Source organism: Melanotaenia boesemani, chromosome 16 (assembly GCF_017639745.1).
Source record: "Melanotaenia boesemani isolate fMelBoe1 chromosome 16, fMelBoe1.pri, whole genome shotgun sequence".
Lineage (NCBI taxonomy): Eukaryota > Metazoa > Chordata > Actinopteri > Atheriniformes > Melanotaeniidae > Melanotaenia > Melanotaenia boesemani.
This window is the reverse complement of record NC_055697.1, coordinates 5,945,227-5,961,585: the sequence shown is the minus strand read 5'-3', so window position 1 is coordinate 5,961,585 and position 16,359 is coordinate 5,945,227. Positions and strand designations below refer to the sequence as shown.

At 38.7% G+C, this 16,359-nt stretch overlaps 1 protein-coding gene across 2 annotated transcripts in view; it reads left to right on the top strand.

The window, feature by feature from the left end:
• The window catches only part of sertad2b (SERTA domain containing 2b), a 47,445-nt gene that overhangs the window by 17,924 nt on the left and 13,162 nt on the right, over positions 1–16,359 (top strand). The window contains exon 1 of one of the 2 annotated variants that reach the window (XM_042010764.1): positions 15,109–15,221. The exons of the other annotated variant lie outside the window; for it this stretch is intronic. The gene's annotated coding sequence lies outside the window, so the exon portion shown is untranslated. Of the gene's footprint in view, positions 1–15,108; positions 15,222–16,359 lie in introns of those variants that run through there. 2 annotated transcript variants of the gene reach the window in all.

Sequence of the window (16,359 nt, the reverse complement as noted above, 5' to 3'; positions counted from 1 at the left end):
GTGTTTTTTTTTTTTTTTTATTTTGTGCGTGTGTTTGCTCGGACTGCTGCTTAGCCAGATCCCACCAGTGGGTTGAACTGGTCCAGCACTGAAGCATTTAACCAAACCGAACTTTACCAGCTCGTAATGGGCTTTTTCCAAGTGGATCGAACTGGGTCTCACGCTGCAGCCTGTCAGAGGAACGTGTTTAGACAAGATCGAGCCCGATGAGCCTGGTCTGGATTCAGTTCAGATTATTTTTCATCATTTTCCATTGTACTTACTGTTATGTTCCAGGAGCCTGCAGAGGTGGCTCTCATTCTCAGGTTTTTCCATGTTGTGCTGTTTCCCAAAAAATTTTGCTTCATTTCAGTCTCTTGTATTTGTTTGTGTGAATGGTTTGGGCGGAAAAGGCTTGGAAGCAAAGCATCTTTCTCACAGGTTTGGTTTGGCTCACAATCATTGTACCAAAGAAGAAAAGTTAAAATAAATATTTAGTTTTTTCCCCTCTAGTCATTGCTTTCCTGTGACTGCCTTCCCTCTGAATGTATAAAGATACACTTGACTTGCTGAAATCCCTGCTGTGAATCTGAAATCTCGTGTCTTGTATAACAACCCAAGAAAATAAAAACGGGAAACAGTAGGAATAACCACTGACATGGTGGTAGAAATGTCTGCAACATATCGTCTTTTTAAGGTATTCAAGGGACGTTCAGGATGACATGTAAGCGTAACCTAATGTAAACAGGTCGTTGCTTTTCTCTTAGTCTCAGTGTTCAGTACATTCACAAGGTTGCCAGCAATATGCATTTTACAGTTGAGTACCTAATGTCTCTGGCATGTGCTGCAGCGGTCAATATTCTTTGAACTGTCATCTAGTTTTTCTTGTTTATTTGGCTCAGACATCATGAAAAACTCCTAAATTAGTGGAGATAACAGACAACACCCACATGTTGGCAAATTCCACCAAATTTAGAATCTATTCAGGTTTTATTGTCAAATTCCAGGATTGTTGTTTGTGTCGTTCTCTGATGCACTGGATGTCCAATGTGCACGGGTTGCACATTCAAACACAACACGGTGTACAACTGTGGATCAGAGCCAATCAGAGAAGAAGACCCACCCCTTCTCTGACTTTGACTTTTTTTATCATTCATTTATATTATTATATATATTGAGCATTTTTGATCCAATCGACCATCCAGTCAGAATAAAATTGCATCATGTGAACACCTCAGCTGATTCGATTGGCCTCAATCTGAAAGAATTTTCAATCTGATCCACATAGATGGTTTTAACCTTTTCATGATCATGTATACACTTCTGATAGTTTCTGAGGTGTGTGTTCTTTCTGCACATGCTTGAACCACGTGGGGGTTCGATGACCAAGGAAAAAAATTCGGTAGTACTATAGAGTCATTTCTAGCTTGGGATGCAAAGCAGGTGAGGAAATTGGGGCCAACACACAGTTTTACCCAGGTGTTAACATCCAACTGGCCAAACATTACTACAGGGACAAATACATTAAGAATAAAAACAGCTGCTTCACTTCCCTTTGTTTCAGTAGATTACTCCGGCTGGAAAAGTTGGAACACATCTATCCATATAAACTACAGCAAGTTATTCTTTTTCTTTAATTATTTTTCAAAGATCATCTTCTGAACGTTTAGAAAAGACAGTTACAGTTAAAATGTTCCAGAAATGCACTGACCAGCACAAACTGTGATGATATGAAGACGTCAACATGTGCTGCTTTGCTACAGACTCTGTATAGGAGTATAAATGATTGAGCTCTGTTTTGGTGTTTAGTTGCACTTTTTATGTGTGTGTGTGTGTGCACCACAAACACAAACGGTGCATTTACTGTGTTTTGTGTTGACTTCTGTTTCTGAATCAACACATGTTCATCTGTTTTTCCCCCAAATATGTCTTTTCTGTGTGCAGAGCAGAGTGTGGGACAAAGGGCTGGGTGTCTGGATAGAGGGTGCTGGGGAGGGTCGAAGGGGATGATGGGTGGGGGGCTTGAGGAGAAGATGATGGGTGGGAGTCTGCAAGGGACGGCTGGCTGGCTGGATGTGAGTTTGGGAGGGCAAAGGTGGGGGTACGGGTGTATGCATGCACGCGCGTGTGCATATATCTGCATATCTGTCTGTATGTGTCTAAGAGCATGCATACACTCATCTGCTGCTGAACTGATGTGTGTGTGTGTCTGCACTGCATGCCTGTTTGTGGGTTTCTGTGTGTGTGTGTTCTTTTGTTTGCACTGGGTTGCTGGGTGATGGGACCAGCTGGGAGGGTTGAAGCCATTCACTTCCCTTCTGCTACCCTGAAGGCAGCCAGCAGTGAGGGAGGAAGAGAGAGAGACAGAGACAGAAAGCTAGAGGGGGTTGAAAGAATGAAATAAAGGAGAAAAGCATGAAGAAAAGCAGAGAGGGGGGTGTTGTTGTGTCATCACAAAGAAATAGATATAGAGCGACTGAAATCAGACGAAACAAAAAAAAGAGGCGATAAAAGTAGTTTCAGCCAAGCTGAGAGTGACTGAAAAGATTGGTGAAGGAAATTTGGGGGGAGGGAGGGAGGGAGGGAAAGTGTGTCAGACTGAATCGTGATAGAGCAGCGGAGCTGACTCAGCCAGTCTGGCCTGGTGTAGGAGGGCAGCAGCAAGAGGGGATGTGACGGATTACTGTGCATGCAACTACAATACACTAATCAGATTACCTGTTTCATCAATATAACAAACATTTGTCTCTGTGAGGATCAGATGGATAAAAATTATAACTGTGTTCGCCTGTTTTCTTTAAATATTCATTATATTAACGTAGTCTGGTTGCAGTGTGGTGCATTTATATGATCATAGCTAAATAAAGTTTCTGATCTGATAAGCATGAATGATGGTAACTAGATTTTATTACCATACATATTAATATGACGACAGCAAGTAATGATGAATGATAAAACATAGTGGGGTTAAATGACAAGGAAGGGTCTAAAAGTCAGCAAACATATCAACTGCTTGTTTTCTATCCAAAGTTTGCCATTTTAGAGTTAGCTAACTCTATTATTTTATTTTTCAGTTTTAAAGGAAAAAAAGGGGCATAACAAAAATAATAATTATCACAAGAAAGAAATAATCTAAATACATAAAATAGACTAAAAATAGATAAACTTTAACAAGATCTAAATGAAAGTTAGCTAACTCTTTCACTGTGTCCAGGAGTCTGATTCTGGCCAGTTTACAGATTCAGCTGGAAATTAGACATTAAGCTTTGATTTCTTCAGTTCAGTTTAACCAATTCACGACAGTCATCCCAAGACACTTTTACAGCTACTGTTCAATTAATAGTTGTCCAGTTATAATTAAATCCATCATAGTGCATGATCCACATTAGTCCAGTTTATATTAACTGTATTCACATATAACAATTCATAAAAATTATCACCTTGACAAGGAAACTAACAAATTGCATCAAGTCTCCAATTCAGTCCAATTTCTATTCAATGTCACAAACTTTGCAGTTACCTGATTTCAGTTTGGTTTGATCCAGGATTAATCGATTGAAACGAGATGATGTCATACTGATTTAACACATCATTTCCATTCATATCAAACCACAAAAAGCAACTAAAATATAATTTGACGTTCTTATTCCTGAGCTCAAACAGACATTTAAATGAAGGAAAAGCTGTTCTTTTAAAATATAAAATACCACATTCAGCATATATTGAGCTTTAAAGTGTTCGCATAAGGTAAGAAAGAACTGAAAGAACAATAACTTTTTATTTTTATTTATAGCACAGTCTCATAGCTTACAGCTAATGACTGATCAAACTTAAGAAAGATGTTAAACAGCACAGATGACCTGCTTACACCTAACGACCAAGATGACAGGAGCGCGCTGTGACTCCAGTAAAACTCCTAAGATTTACTAAAGACTTTCAGTTTTTAGTCTGGGACTGTGAAAACCGTTTGGTGGAAGGCCAGCGGTGTTTCATTATGACTCGTCACAGAGTCAAAGAGAAAATAATGGTTTCATGAGTTAATGACAGGACAGGAGGAATAACTTTGAGCTGCAGTTATGATATAAAATCAAAATAAGATTGGTAGAAAAGAGTTGGGAAAAATATTTCAGTCAAGCTAGAAAAATAGTTTTAACCATTTTGATTCATTTCAATTTACTACCCTTACAGGTCACTAGAGGACAAAAAAGTCCTCTCAAACATCTGCTATGAGAACATTACAGATTTTTTTTCCCTCAGATCATTTAATGAACTTCATCCCTAATCAAAGCTACCAAATGTTTAATTCTTCAAACTATGTTAACCCTTTTAAATTCCCATTTAAAAACATGTCACTGTTTTAATAAAAAAAAAAGAATAATAATAAAACAAAACTAAAACAAAATGAGTTATTTTGCCAGATTTTTTTTTTTCCCAAGGCTTTAATGTAATAAGAATTAGGAAAGTCCCATCACCCTAACATGTATTATGTGGAAAATAACTTCATAAAAGTTAAAATAATTTGGAAAATTACATATTTGGTATTTTTATTTGGAATGAAGTTTAATGAGCAGTCTAAATAAAAAATAAATTAATAAAAGCAGAAAATATGAATGAATGAATTATTAATTAATCACACAAATTCAGCAAAAATTTACAAAAAAAAAAGTCCCTAAAGACTGCTGTGTCAGGACTTTGTGGTTAAAAGTTTTCTGTCATTTCCTCACATCGACTGTGTTTTACAGAGGAAAAAACAAAGGTTTTAAACCAAAGCAGCTGCAGAGTCAGAAAGTGAGAAAAGAAAGAGATAACCAGTTCAGCCGTAGTTGCAGGCTGCTCGTGGCTGCTTCCTTGTGTGCCGTGCCTTTCTGTCGAAGATTAATGACCTTCCTGTTTTCGGCTGCAATATCTCCCTCCACAGAGTTTTCGCTGCAGTTTGCTTTGACTTGTGCATTTTGAAAAAAAGAGAAAAAACAGCAGAATTTATATTTGGAGGCAAGACATCAGAGGTGTGCGTGGGGGGAGGAATGCACACACATGAAATGATACTGGTACTGGAGTGAGTCTGTTAAATAACACTGGATTACTACTATGACTAACACCTCTGCTGCTGCTCCTACTATCACTTCTAGTCTTACTTTTTCTCACAAGCATTTGTGCTTCACCACTCAGCATGGATTTAACTGGAGGCTGAATTCCTCACTGTCAATGTGTTTTTGTTGAGTTTTTCCCCCAGCGGACAGAGGTATCTCTGTCCCATCTACTCCTAGGGCTAGTGGTGAGTTGTTGCACTGGAATGTGTCACACTCACCAGTTTGCTATGGATGGCTACGCACACACTTTTAAAGGGTTACAGTAAACCTTTTCACAGTTTTGAGCCAAACATCCTGCAGGAAACGTTATATCTGAGATGTTTTTTTTTCTTTTTTTACTGATCTGCTGAACTTTGGTTATAAACATCAGAGAAAAAAACAATTAATCTCCAAAGTTGTGAAACAAGGGAAAGAGAGAGAAGGACACAAGTGAAAGAAAGACCAAGCAAGCAGAGAGAGAGAAAGAAAGAGAACAACAACTTCTTTCCTGTAAGTCACCTGACACTGGAGGCGTCACACCAACCATGAATAAACACATCTCCCTCTCTTTTTTGCTCTTACTGTCTGGCACACCCATACACACACACACACAGATACACACACATTCTCCTGCAAGATGAAAAGTTTTATATGCAGTGCAATAACTCTTGTTCTATTTATAGACCTGTCTCCTACAATTGTATCCATGAGTCCCTCAGCGGGGGTTTTTAGACAGGTGCCGTTCAGTTTCTTACATTTGGTCCATGAAGATTAAGAAAGGAAGTCATACTCGTACTCTGCATGTGGCTTGTAGATTTGTAAACATGCATACAGCTCTACGGATTTAATAGTTTATATTTTAATGTTAATCTAACCAGAGGAAGTGGGAAATATTTACAGCTCCGGATCAGACTGTGTGCAGATAAATCTACAACATGTCAGTGTGTTTTTACATCATAATAAACGCTGTGCTGTTCTAGTTACTGAAAAAAGTAACTAGCTACAGTTACTAGTTACTTCATTCAAAAAGTAACTATAATGTAATGTGTTACTGTTAATGTTAAAAGTAACTTTTTAATTACTCATGTGAAAGTACATTCTTAAAAATTCTCCCATTAATATCTTTATAACTTAATTACAGTGTTGTAACAAAGATAATACAAACACAAAGTATTGTTTTTAAGTCAGGCCAGCAGATTATTAACATTTTTTAAATAAATAAATAGAATAATATAAAAAAGCTGCTCAAAAATTAAATTTGTGCTACGTGTTGAGCCCTCCAACGCAGCATCTTTCTTCTACTCTTTATAAAACATATTTTTATTTGCATATTTCCTTACTTGATTGCAGGCTCTGTCACTGTCTATCAGGTGAAGTTGTGCACGTGTGTGGGTAGCGGCGTGCCGTTTCGGACGCCCACGGTAACCAGGGAAACAGGACTGTGGAAACTAGTTCCTGGACTGTTGTGTTCACGTTTCCGTTCTGCATCCAAGGGTTATTGCTTTGTGGACAGCTGTGAGAGAATCAGGAGGGACTTGCAAAGGGAGCAGAGGAAGCTGCAACCCGTGAGTGACGATCTTTACAAGTGACCTCACAGAAAAACAAGCCCAAAAAGCGAACTTTGCTACACTCCATGTCGTGCTGCATCACCACTGTAAACAGGAAGGCGCTCAGAGCTGCTGGCCTAAATGTATTAATAGAGCTAGTAACAGAGTAACGGATCATGTGGTAACGGTAATAGGGTTATTTTATTTAAAGAGAAATGCTATAGAGCAGGGCTACTCAATTCGGTCCTACGAGGGCCACAATCCAGCAGGTTTTCCATGTATCCCTGCACCAACACACCTGAGTCAAATTAATGAGTCATTGTGTAGAACCTGATTGGTTGTTAGAGCCACCTAATTTGACTCAGGTGTGTTGGTGCAGGGATACATGGAAAACCTGCTGGATTGCGGCCCTCGTAGGACCGAATTGAGTAGCCCTGCTATAGAGTATCAGTTACTGACAAAAGTAGCTCGTTGACTATCCAACACTGGCAATAAGTCAGTGTTGTAATAAGAAGTGTCATTTGATCTGTATTTGTATATAATGTAAAATATTATTCTGGAGTTTTTTATTGATATTTGACGTAGTCTGATGCAGATATGAAAGATTCTTTAACAAACACTCATAGGCCACTTTATTAGGTACATCTCTTCTGCTGCTTATTAATGCAAATTTGTAATCAGCCAATCACATGGCAGCAACTCGATGCATGTAGGCATGTAGACGTGGTGAAGATGACTTCATGAAGTTCAACCTGAGCATCAGAATGAGGAAGAAAGAGGATTTAAGTGACTTTGAACGTGGTTGTTGGTCTGAATATTTCAGAAGCTGCTAATCTGCTGGGATTTTCACACACAACCATCTCTAGGGTTTACAGAGAATGGTCTGAAGAGGAGAAAATATCCAGTGAGCAGCAGTTGTCTGGACCAGAACGTCTTGTTGATATCAGAGGCCAGAGGAGAATGGACAGACTGGTTGGAGATGATAGAAAGGTAACAGGAAGTTAAATAAGCACTGGTTCCTACCAAGGTCTGCAGAACAGCATCTCTGAACACCAACACTGGACAACAGAAGATGGAGAAACGTTACTGGTATGAGGAGTCTCTATTTCAGCTCCACATTCAGATCCTATAGAGTCAGAGTTCAGTGGAAAAACCATGAAAACATGGATCCATCCTGTTCAGGCTCATACTAGTGGTGTAATGGAGTGGGGGATGTTTTCTTGAACATGACAATGAGTTCACTGGACTCCAACGGCCTCCACGGTCACCAGATCTCAGTCCAGTAGAGCAGCTTTGGGATGTGGTGGAACGGGAAATTTTCATCAAGGATGCAGCCACTGTGTGATGCTGTCATGTCAATATGGAGCAACATCTCTGAGGAACGTTTCTAACACCTTGTTGAATCCATGATACCAGGAATTAAGGTAGTTCTGGAGGGAAAATGGGTCCAACCTGGTACTGGCAGTTTTTTGTATAAGATTCAGATAGAGTCCACACCTTGAGCCTTTCCAAAGCAGAAAGCTGACTGAAAACATCTGACTTAAGTTTGTACTAGGAGAGGAGAATACTGCTCATACAGCTTAGCCCCAATCAGTAAACCCTGAAGCGTGCATAATCCGCGAGGTTAGCTCTTGTATTCAGCTTTTCTCTAAAACATGAAGGATCTATGTTTGTTCAGGTAAGTTATACAAACTTAATAAATTATCTCAAATTCTTTAAATCAATTCTTAATTGCTCATTTTTTGGGGCATTATTAACCATCAAGGGGAGTAGGAATTCATCAGTGAATGACTGGAGATTCAAGATAAAGACGTATACATTGACAAAAAGGTTTTATTATGAAGCAGCAGCACTGCAGCAAATGTGGTTCAGGCTTTAGGCCTAAAGGAAAGACTACAAATACCCATTTTTTATTTTGAAAAAGTAATTAGATCATGACAACTACACAAAAAATGTCATAATGTTTTTAATAAGCTGAGGAAGGTAAATAAATAAAAATACTGTGCAAAAGTCTTGACCCTTTTTTAATATGTTCACAGGAAAATGGAAAAAAGTGATTTATTGAAACAACAAACATTAGTGGAAATATAATAAACCAGAAAAACTGTTTGTACAATTATAATGAACATCTTTATTATTCAGCTACACAAACTTTGTCTTAGTTTAAAATATTCTTCGGGAATATTTCTTTAGACTTTTTAAAGGACTTTCAGTTTCCCTTCTGTCATCCTTTCATCCATAGTGTCCACTACAGTGGACGTCTACATAAAGGCTGTTTTCTGATATGCGTGGGTGTGGATGGAATATCTGCAAATTTGCCACTACAGTGGAAATTAGTGAGTCATCCAAAATTTTACCACTCACTGAAGAATAAATAAATACATTACTTAATTTCCTGAATACCAGACATCGTAATTACCAAGTTTGCCTCAGTAATAAATACGAAAAGAAAATGAAACAGCTGTGTTTTAATAGGATATATAAATATAAATAAAAAGCCAATTGATATTGAAAATATAGAAAAGCATCACCATACATCTCTGTAGAAGTACTGCATGTGAAAAATAGTGTTTCATGTTTTTTATCCATCAGAGGGTTAAGAATGACTTCTTGACAGCCGCTATTCATAAAGAACATTTCTGATGAGGTTGTAGTGTCTGGTTTGCTTTCCCCCCTTTTTTTCTATTTCCTCCATCACTTTCAGATGTTACTCATCTGCTCTAGATAGTTTTCTAGGCCTGCCATTTCCACTTTTGTCGTCCACTTCTCCACTTTACTCATATTATTTAAGGAAACACTGCACATCATGCTGAAATGTTCCACGTTTTCAGCTTGCAGATCTTTGGGAACCTCCTTGTTGCAATGTTACCATGGTAACTCCATTTGTCAAAGACGCAGCTAAAGAAATGTGAACAAAGCATCTGTAAACATCTGTCCGTTATGAAAAAGCACATTGCTGGTTCATCCCTTGAGTTAGATGCCGTTTTATACTTGAATGATTCAGCATTGACCCGCTGGTACCAGACACGACTCCGTCTACCTTCCAAGTACCTGCACATGTTATACACCAGTGGAAAGCTAAGATTCTTGAGATGTGAGTGATGTATACCTTTCCAGGCTACAATCATAAGTGTAGATTCATTAAATACTTATTTCTTACCAGTCACAAATGCAATTTACCTTTAAAACTGTACTCCAGTAGCAAATGATACTCCAACAAAATAGTCCAATTACATCAGCAAGGGTCCAGTGGAAGTGGTCCAGTAAGGTAGTTGATCCATAACAACTCTTTTATGCATAAAACCTCGTTTAGGCAACAATTGCAGGATTTTAACTGGACAAATTGCCTTAAAGAACTGAAAATGGTTTGGTATGAGAACTGTGCTGAAAACATGGTAACTAATGTCTACAGTTAAACTTTGAAGGACCAAAAAAAAAAAAAGTAGAAGAAAGTTTGGCTCCCTGGAAGCAAATAAAAGAAAACGGAATAGATCAAGACTTTTGCTCCGTAATGTTGGTCATTTTCCTGCAAAACTTCTGATACGATATGACATGATACAATAAGAAAAAGGCTTTATTGATCCTTTACAGGAGCAGCAGTTCAAAGGAGAAATGAAGTGTGCCGCATACAAGAACAAAGTACAAGATGTACATTGGACAATACCAAATATACAAGAATGTGCCAAATAGTGTAATACGGTAACATAAGAAATACAATAACAGGTTGATGTAAGTAGACAAGAACAGCAGGTACATTAGCTCATTTAAACCAAAGTACTGATCGAGGAAAAGGTCTCAATTATTTTCTTCTTCTTCATTTACATAAATACATATCAGCTGCCATTCAGTGTCACACCGAGACATGCAGCACTGTTTTGGATCCCTGATGTTTGGCGTAACCACACTTACAAAGCAGATTTGACTAAAAATCTCAGCACCGTCGGAGACTGGTTGCTTTGCTTACTTATATTTCCCCTCCTGAAGTGCGAGTCAAGGCACTTAACAAGTGTTTGAAGTCTGTGTAATGAGAAAAAGGGAAGATGGTGGACGGGGCGGGGACGATAAGAGGAGAGATTCCTGTTCATACACACACATGCTTTGTCCAGTTTTGTGCGTCTGTGTGGAGGATATTTTGTAGGAAGGCTAAGCCATCCTGTGAGGGTGTGACTGAGGCAACAGCTGCTCGTGGGGCAGAGACGATGGACATGGAGGAAGAGGCTGGTAAAGAGACAAAGGGAGACAATAGAAGGAGGTAGAGACAAAGAGAGAGGGAGAGAGAATGTGAAAGAAAGCAGATGGGTATTTTTTGATGTGGAGCCCTTCCCCTCCCTCCGTGTCTCTCTCCCTGTCTCTCTCTCTCCATGTTGGGCCTATGTACCTCACCCATGTTAATATTCTCATCACACACACCCCTAAAATCTGCCAGCATACATGGATGTTCCCCTCTGGTTTCACTCTTTACCTTTTCAGTTTAATCTTAAATCACACTGAGGGAAAAAAAAATATGTATAATCAAAGGTGAGCCTGCCCTGCCTGTCCACCTCCCATGGGCTTCCATGTATGATGCAACTAAAGTTTCTCTCACACGCTTTAGCAATAGATTGATCTCATGAAGACTGGAGGAGAAAATCTCCTCGCCTTGCTGTCAGAGCTGTTATATTCACTAAAACAGTGTTTCTCAAACAGTTTTCAGCCAAGTACCCTAACAAATGCAAAGCTTTTTGGTTGGAAACGGAGGTAAACAAGTGTCATCCGTGCCTGGTTTATTCAAATTTCTAACAAAACAAACACTTAAATTCAGAACTAGGGCTGATAGGGCCTTAAACTGTATTGCAGTATATTTTAGCTTTATCTTAATACACAACGTATAACTTGATGTTTTAAAATCTCATATAAAACACAGTAAATGTTGAATATAACATTATGATGCACAAAAGACACCAGTAGGATTTAAGTAAACTCTGTTTACTCTGTAATCTCTGCACTTATAAATTTTAATGAAAACCAGTGTTTGCTCTAACATTATTTTAAGGAGGTGCCCAAACCCCAAACAGCACCCCCTGCTACCTCTAGAAGATCAAGTTAATTTTGTCTTCTATCATTACTCAATTATTATTTTACAGTTTTTATGGTAAATTTCTTAATTTCAGTCATTATTTTAGTTTTTCAAATTTTGTCCCATATCACAACAGAAGTAATTTAAGGTTCCATTCCCTTTATAACAGGTTTATCGTTTCTCCTTTGATTATTAAAAATAAACTGATTAATAGGCTACTATTCATTCTGATTTACAAGACAACATGTCATTGGCTCTGTTCCTACGACAGGCAAAAGTGACACCAATTTACTATTGGACTATTAAATGTTCATTCACTTGTATTTCTGAATAGCATAACTTATCATCTGTACATTTCCTCTTGTAAAATATGACTATAGTTCTCACCTATAGTCTGCTACAAGGCACATACTGTCTGTATAATATGTTCCTTGTACCCAGTCTGTAAATTACTAGTAAATTACCCACATGCGATGTACATTATTTATTATATCTGCACTTACTTCTTTTTAGCACATGTGCTATAGCTCTCTCTCTCTCTCTCTCTCTCTATATATATATATATATATATATGTACTCATTTATTTATTCTCTGTACCACTTGGTTCGTTACGGGTCGCGGGTAAGCTGGGGCCTATCCCAGCATTAACAGGTGAGAGGCAGGGTTCACCCTGGACAGGCCACCAGTCCATCGCAGGGCCAACACATAGGGGGAAAAACAACTATTCACACTCTTACTCACTCCTAGGGAGAATTTAGAGTAATCAGTTAACCTAACATGCATGTCTTTGGACAGTAGGAGGAAGCCGGAGTACCCAGAGCGAACCCACGCATACATTGGGAGAACATGCAAACTCCACACAGAAAGACCACGACACTCAAGGTTCGAACCTCCCCCCAGCTGAGATTCGAACCAGCAACCTTCTGGCTATAAGGCTGCGATGCTAACCACCACACCACCGTGCAGCCCTATCAATTAAAAAAAAAAATACACACACACACACACACACACATATATATATATATATATATATATATATATATATATATATATATATATATATATATATATATATATATATATGTATTATAGTTTTTTCAGTTATTATTGCATAACGTTAATTCATCCCTTTTCTATACCTTGTTGATCATAGTATAGAAAAGGGATGGACCTATCCCAGCTGCTATCAAACAAGAGGTGGGCTACACCCTGGACAAGTCACAGTCCCAGTCCATTGCAGGGCCATAAAATTAATTTATGCAATATTTACTCTATAAAATGTTAAATAAACTGATATTTTGCCGATTTAACTTTCTGTTAATGCATGTATATATTTACTTTGACGTTAAATTTTAATTTTATTACCTTAATCAGCTATGATTAGTTTATTTATCCTTTTTTCTCTTATTCCTGCATTTCCTCTTATAATTTTCCTCTATTCTTGAAATTAAATAGTTTTCTTTTATTTATTTTGCTAAATAAAAACAACATCTTTGTTCAAGGGACATTACAAACCATCTACAATATGGCTGCCATATTTGTTTCTGCCATATTCTTAAAATTACCTAAATACTAACCTCCTCTGTTGTTAATATTTTTTTTATCATTTTGCTTCTCTCATACAAATTCAGAAATTCTATGCATTCGATTTCTCTAATGCGCCCCCTACGGAGATCCTCCAGTAACAAGCATAGTACACAAGCCAGTATGTGAACAATTTTACTCACAACGGACCTGGTTGTCTATGGAAAAGGCCCAGTTATGCTCTCTTACAAACGTAAATAAAGGCATCCGTTCCAAAGGTTATCATACATCGCTGTCCTCAAACTTTCATGTGTCCCCTGTGTTGCCATGGTTGTTAAGTCAGTTCCTCCACTAGTAGGCAATGCTGAGTTTTCAGTTCACTCTGACATCAGTTTGGCGGCAGTAATGCGTCACTATAAAGTTGTTTCGAATCAACACACCCTAAACACTCTCATATCCTTTATTCAAAAACTTACGCAATTTCTGTAGTTGTTGTCCTTGTCTTCATTCGTCTTCTGCTTTTTTTCTTTCTTTTTTTTTCCTATTCCTTTTTTCTCTGGTTTGTTTCTTTTTGAAGGTCAGCTATTCTTCTCAGCACTCCCCCCGGTGGTTTCCGGTGGTATTGCTCTGCTTTCTGCATCAAGCGACGGATAGCTAAGCTCCCTAAAAAACAGACCAAATTACGTGCGTAACCAATGCTGGAGATGGACAGATTGTCCGTCCGTCTGCGTATCCAACTTCTGCATCGAGCATAAATGGGCCCTAAGGCGAACTCTTTATATAATATTGGGCACGTTGTGGATGGATTAGTAATGTGTGCTCACAACATAATTATCTTGTTCCCATGTGGCAATAATCCATGGCCACTCAATAAAATGTATTTCCCCCCAGTGTTACCAGACAGGTTCTGTAGGAGTTGTTATAAAACTCTGAGAAGCTTCCTGAAGTAAAACTGCAAACTAATTATCGTTCAGTTCATGTTGCCCCGATGTTACCTTCAAACTTAAGGCCTGTAACTTATAGTAACCTACAAGGAGCCGGGACCTGTAATGACTTTAGCTTTATCAGGTTGGTACGAAAGGCTGGGAGTTTTTTTTTAAAATGTTAGTTGTCTTGACTCTGCAAAGCAGAAGTGCAACTGAAAAGTATGCAACTTTTTGCTATGGTGTTTTACATTTAAACAGGCTAGTTTTAAGTGTATATACATTCCTGTAAATATGTAATAGAGGACATGAGCAGCCGTGAGAAGGAATCAACTTCCAGGCTTGTGGTATTTATCAGCCCATTTGTCTGCATGAATTGATAGACACACAAAAAAAGCTGCCTGTTGCCACAGTGAGTATAAATGGAACACAACGGTTGGTGATCTAATTCTGGCTATAATCCCACGCATTATCACTCAAAGGTGCAATATGGGGATGGGTGGAGAACACATGTAGCTTCATGTACGGAGTGATGAGTGGGACCAGTGAACTCACCATGAGTCAGGTTCACACTGATAGTGGAATGCACACTCAAACTGGAGAAGAAGATAAGTTTTTACAGGGTTTTGAACATACTCTCATTTATATGTGATAATTACGTAAAGTTCCCTTTCTGATAGGTCAGGCAATCAAGACACCAGAAAAAAGGAAGAAAAATAAGAATCAGTGGTAGAAAATAAAACAGCAAAATAGGAACGAAGCCTCCACAGAAAGAGGGAATTAAAAGAAGAGCAATGAAGAAATAAATAAAGATAGATGGAAGGAGGGAGGGATGTTGTTGGAGCAGCTCTCCAGTTGGTGTTGCTATGGTCCTGCCCTCCCTGCTCGCTGAGCCATTTCCTGTTTTTGACCTGAAATCTTTATTTAGAGCCATCCCTCCTCGCTGCTCGGCATTCATGAGTCAACTTAGAGTCCAGAGAGATGAACACAGAACTAAAATCAGACCTTCATTCACCTCAGATGCTACGTATGCAAGCGTGCACAGAACAGGCCTGGCTAACCTGCCTGTCAGCCACACTGCAGCTGAGGTTTCACACAGACCGAACTGTTTGCATGACCCAGGTACTTTCAAATGTTCATTTCTGTTTGTTAAGAATAACATAATATCCTTGTGCGTTATTGTCTGAGCAGCTGTCTCCATTAACTCTGCACTCCGACTGGCCTTTAGCAGGCAGCCCTACATTACAGCACATACAGTATTTACTTGAACCTCTTATTTAAAGAATGGTTTCTAACAAGAAATGGCAAATGAGTTAAGTATACAAGAGCAACAGAACTTGTATAAACGGTTTTTGCTTGGATTGTTGTAAACTGAAATGTGTGCATGGGCTGTGATCTCATAATTAGCTAATTTACAAAGAGCTTTTCTCCCCAGAACAGAGCAGAGAAAAAAGTTTGCAGGGCTGTTGTTACCAGTGAGCGCCAGTTCAGCTCCTACTGTTAACGGCAAAAAGCTGGAGCCAAATATTTAATGAAGATGAGAGGATGACTGTTGTCATACCACTTTGATGTTTGACCAAGCTGTTCTGGTTTAGGGGCACAATGAAGATCTTAATTCTGTTTCCCTCTCTAAGTAGAAGCTGAATAATTTAGTGCCACTGTTAGAGCTCGGTAAACAGCAGACTCCAGGAATTATGGAATACTTGACGGAAAAATACGAAGATGAACATTTCAGTACACAGGTGGAGGAGAGGGCAACAGGGGGCATTGGGGCCACAAACGGTTTAAGATGCCCGTTCTGTGCCCCTAGTGCTGTGGTGAACTTGTGTTTTTGTCTGTGTGGAGCAGACTGCTGGGTTTTGTTTGAGTTACTGGACATCACCCTGCCATCTGCCACAGGGCAGGACTGACTGACATCACTTGTCGGCCAAGCTGTGCTGCTTCTCACTTCTGTGATATGTCAATAAAACTATAAATGAATTATTTTAAGATTCCATTTGATTTAAAAGAAGCAACTAGAAATGATCAAAAAGAAAAGGCTTATACAGTCTAGATGAAGTCTTGTCTCATAAACTTGTGCTGTCTGTGTGCGATTTTAGAATAATTTAATATTATAATGTTAATTAAGGAGGAAATAAAATAGAAAGAAACATTGTATTACAGAACAGTGTATGTGGTGGCGCGTGAGTGCATGCGCGCATGGACGCGAGTGGAACTGTGGGCGGAGCGACTGATTCTCAGGGCAGCTGCTCGGTTTCAG